The following is a 5,469-nucleotide window of genomic DNA, read 5'->3' on the forward strand; positions in this document are numbered from 1 at the left end:
TGTTTTACATTATATAACAATGAAGAACAAGTATCAGTTGACAAGACAAATAACTTCTAAACCTGTCACTGCATGACTTTTTATTTAATTCAATTGGCAATAGATCTTCATTTGGATTTTTTTAAAAAGTAGGGACATACAAAACTGAATTACTCTCTGTCCTAGATTTTATGAGAATATATGAGAATTTTCTATTTTTCTTCTGGAATGTGTGGATCCAGATCATCTGGAGAACACCAAATCAGTGAATTTTGAACACAACTAATATATCATTTGTAAATATATTAGTGACATGATTGACTTAGTAAAATATGTTACTTTACCTTGATATTACTTACTAATTTTACTAAATTTGAGCTGTGATGCCAGTTATTATTTTTACCAATGAATAAGTGATATGTTATAAAAAAATTTTTTTGTCAAATCTGATTTCTGATAACTTGGTTTTTTTAGAAGTCAGCACATCTATTTATAAAGGTGTACTTATTTATAGCACACCTTTAAAATCTTTGTTAATTTTTTAAAATAAACTCAGCAAAGTTAGCAGGAGTTTAGTGCATTCTAATTCTAATTGGATCAGTTTGAACAAATATAATTATTTAACACACATTAATAGTTCGGCTAAACATAGCAATAGCAATAGCACTATACCGCTTCATAGTGCTTTACAGCCCTCTCTAAGTGGTTTAAAGAGAGCATATTGTTTCCAATAATCTGAGTCCTCATTTTACCAACTTCAGAAAGATGGAAGGCTCAAAATCAAACTCCTGGAATGAGCAATGAGTTAGCCTGCAGTACTGCATTCTAACCACTGCATCACCACAGCTCTACATAAAGTAAATATGTTTGGTATTGAATTAACAATACATCAATCAATGATGACTTTTGTTCAGAGTTATTATTTGGGTTAGAAAGATTTATTTTCAGGAATTTCAGCTGCTATGAATAAACAGTATAATTAGATACAGGATGTCCTCAACTAATAACTACAATTGAGTCCAAAATTGCTATTGATAAGCAAGACAATTGTTAAGTCAGTTTTGACCCATTTGACCTTTTAACATTTATTGTTACAGAATCAATCAGCAATGTTAATGTAAAGCACAGATAAAGAGGATTCTTAACCTGATGTTGTACTGAACCTTTCAATTCTTTAAACCAGCCCTGCCTTTATATTCCTTAATATTGCAAGTTTACATTTTACTATTTAGTAAAATGTTATATATACAAATGGAATATTCTATGAATGCATTTTTATATATTTTTGTATGTATTTTTGCTTGGTCAGAAAGACTCAAAGATTGATCAATTATATTAGTAATATGATTTTTCCTCTCTTGACAGAGGAAGACAACCAAATTCAGAATATTCACATTCTAATTATCAATTGCTAAAAAGTTTAAAAACTGTCAGATTTTAATGTATCTTTCATATTTAGAGACTACCCATCTCACACAGAGATCAATATTAAAAGATATAAAACCCACAGGCCTCACCACTATGTTTAAGGAAAGGGACCAAATCTGACAATCGCCCTGTTGTTCTCCAGAATCTTAGGATTGTGGCAAATGACAATCTTGTTACCAGGGACATAGCTGGGAAAATAGTAATAGACAATCTCTAGAAATGTAGCTATGTTAACCACATAACTAACATTTTGTTATGAAGCAAATTATAATTAAATACTAGTTTTCATACGCAAACAAGGTAACTTCTAAGAATAAGATACCTTATATAAATTTAGAAATATTCTGCCATTAATGGCACACAAGTAACTTTGAGTTTTAAAAGGAAGGCTATGCTAATAGCAAGAGTGGAGTCAGGATTTTTCTCAGAAAAATTAAGATACTAGTTAGGTATGTTTCAGTTGGACTCTTCAAATATTAATCAGTAACTGTTAAACTAAAAGAATGAAAGCTTTGCTCAGACTAGTTTATCTTTATTCAGATCCCTCCACAAGCATAAATCAAACAAGAAGAATTTCAAAATAATTGGTGCAAGAGATCTGCATACTATTCCGCTGAATCCAGAATAAATCTGGAAACAAATGCATATCCAGACAAAGCTTAATATTAATTCCTTCGTTCTATGAGGCAGCACAAATTTGCTTAGCGTCCGATCACTACTCTGTTAAGCTAGTTAAGCTAGTCAGTCTAGCTATTCTAACAATTTGCAAGTACAAACTAAGATTCAGTGGTTAGTTGATTTGCTCTAATGAGTAAAACATCCATAAGCATTGTCCCTAATACTTGTATGGAGTAAATCCAGGGCTAGTGAGGAAGACAACGAGGCAAACCTGTTGGATTTAGCCTTCTAATTGAGCCTGATCTGAGGAAGTACTGCATGGCAATGGAGAATGTCCAGAAAAGTTTTACTTGCAAGGAACATTGCTAATAATACAATTGATATGTGAATAATTAATTAGTGAAGATAACAAATTGCATCATTGAATTTCTACTGCAAATCTTTCTTGTCAGTGAAGTAAGTCATTCTGCAACAATACTATGACAGAGAGATGACAAAGTACTTACTTGAATTGAAAGAATGACACCTATTTAATGTTCTAAAAATGGTATTTTGCAATCCACACACAAAAAGTTCATTAAGAACAACCCATCTGAGTTGTTCTTTAACCAAGCATACTTTAACCAAGCACAATAGCCAACTCAATGTCTCTGAAGTGCTAACAAGATAGAGAAATACCCCTTGCTATCAACATTTCTCTTCAGCTGGTATTTAAGGCAGGCAGTTCTAAACCCTAAGTATTAAAAAGGAACAGCTTCGATATATTTAATCTCCATGAAGTGATTATAATTTTGTAGTAATGAATTCTACAGTTATATATCACAAGAAGTATTTTCTTTCATATATCTTTCTTCATTGTTGTCACTAGATGATCTGGTGACGAGAATTCTGAGAGAACTTCTCCCTGTCCACTTTCTCCATACCAAGTGTGACTTTATTCACCTCAGTCGTGTTCCGTCTTAGTTGTCTTTTCCCTATTTCAGCCCACAATAGTCCTTTCGGTATAAAGAGTTTAAGTGCACTTGACCTCATTTACACTTTTTCTAGTTCTGTTGTATTATACGCCTTTTCATACCCAATATGGCAAGCATAACTGTACAGGAATTTCAGATGCCAACATCCTTACATTTGTAAAAGGACATTTTTCAATCTTTGCAGTTTTATTTTTTAATCTCTTAATTATCTCTAACGTGAGATTTGCCTTGGTGCATACTGTGTTAACATCTTCACTATGCTCTCCACTATGATCCCAATATCTTTTTCTCCATTATATATAAGAAGTTAGGCAGGGAATGTTCTAAATCTTAAATGTAGATTATATGTAATCAATATTTGCCATTTGTTTGACTATTGACTCAATTGAAAGAAATCTCTCATTTTTTTACTACCTTGTAAAATACTTATCTGCTTATTTGGTCAGCTCACTGCATTTCCCTAAACCAAGATCATTTATGAACAAGTAAAGGTATTGGTTCAAAGGCACTTTTTTGGTTGCAAAAAATGTCTATTACTAACATTTCCAACATTACTAACACAAAGTACAGAATTAGATACAAATGGGAATGGCATAATGCAAGCTTAATAATTTTATTATATGTTAACATTAACAAGATTTTTGATGCTTATCCAATATCCAATATTTATTCTATTGGTATATTGTTTAATAAGAGATGGTGGGGATCAGTAAGTACCCTAAAACAATGTTTCTTTCTTAAATTTTCTTATATTATTATAAAACAGAAGTAATATTTTATATTATTTAGGTACAGTGGTGTTTATACCATATTGACTAGAGATTATTAACTCTTATGTTAAACTTAAACTTTGAAAGATAAAAAGAAGTTTGTATATTAGCCATCTTTTCTAAAATTCAATGTTAAAGAAAATTTTAGTTCAAAGCTAATGTAGCATTAATAAACAGCTGCAAAATATTTCAAACTGAATAGAACAGAACAGAACAGAATAGAATAGAGCTGGAAGGGACCTTGGAGGTCTTCTAGTCCAGCCCCCTGGTCAAGCAGGAGAATCTATACCATCTCAGACAAGTGATTGTCTAGCTCTTGTGTTATACAATAAAGGTTTTCTGTCTTAAGCTTAATGCTGTATGTTACTTATTATTTATAACAATGACGTTTTTTCATCTAAATGTGACTTAACCATATAAGGCTTTTGGAGACGTGAAATACTCTGGATATTTCTAACTTAATTTAATTTGTTTAGATCCAGACCATATCCATGAAAGCCTGTATGATAACAAATGTATTAGGTTTGATGATGAAGAGAATATCATATGTATCCTAAGGGTCAAAGTCAAGACAGGTGATTATTCCTGCCTTTTGCTGTGGGTGAAAACTTTATGAGAAACGTAAGTGTGGCCCGTTAAGTAACAACTACTTTAGAATAGAAAGCTCTGTCCGAAACCAAGTGATAATTACCATAAGGCTAGTCCCAAAGGTGCTTTTCCAAAAGGCAACTGGGCTTCCTTGGTTTTTTCCCCCCTGAAAACGTTTCGCTTTTCAGCCAAGAAGCTTCTTCAGTTTTGAAGAACAGAACTGAAGCTTCTTGAATGAGAAGCGAAACCTTTTCAAGGAAAACCCCTCAAGTAAGTGCAGTTGTCTTTTAGAAAAGCACCTTTGGGACAACCACGACCTGGATGACTGAGAATCTCCATAGATGTTTACCATAATGCTACAGTACAGTTACTCAAGAAGCTGAAAGCATTTCCTTTCTGACCCAGGGAAGAAGTCCAAAATTCAAGGAAATGTCTAAGTCAGCCATCTTCCGGCTCCGCGCGGTTGGAAGAGGGACAGAAACCCGCAAGCCTGCTTCTCTGTTCTTTTGGTGTAGCTCAAGACCCACAGATCCGCCTCACCACGCGGAGTTACACGTGAGAACGGCTTGTTCTTTCTAACGTCCCCTCCCTTCGGCCTCCCGAGAAAAAAAGGAACTGTGTCACTAGGTGAAAGACGCCCAAGCGGCAACGCAGAGGGAATGAGGCGCAGGTAGGGAAAGGAAAGGAAGGGTGGCAGCGCAGAAGCACGTGGGTCAGAGCCGGACTCCCGTTGACTCTTCTTGCTTTGTCAGGGGGAGGAGGAAACAGCCGCAGCAGCCCTGACAGGGAGCCAACTCAGCAAGAAACTTCCTCAGGAAGGCTCGGCGGCGGCTTCTGCGGCCGCTCTTTCGTCTCCTCCCGCCTAATAACGCACGAGGCAGCTCCACGCACAGGGCAGGCGGGTGCGCCTCCCATGAGCACAGCTGCCGCAGTGGTTCATTCTGCATCCGCACGCAGGTGGAAGGCTCAGAAAAGCGACCCAGAAAGAGGCGCTCTCCCCCCCCCCTGCACCGCGTGCCCGGCAGCTCTGTCACCAGAGACGCACCGGGGTGGGCTTAAGTCGGCGGCTCAGGAGGCTTTCTCAAGGGCCAGCCGCAATCCGTCCCCTTCCT

The sequence above is a fragment of the Protobothrops mucrosquamatus genome, unplaced genomic scaffold (assembly GCF_001527695.2).
Source record: "Protobothrops mucrosquamatus isolate PMUCROS unplaced genomic scaffold, P.Mucros_1.0 scaffold47, whole genome shotgun sequence".
NCBI classification, from domain to species: Eukaryota; Metazoa; Chordata; class Lepidosauria; order Squamata; family Viperidae; genus Protobothrops; species Protobothrops mucrosquamatus.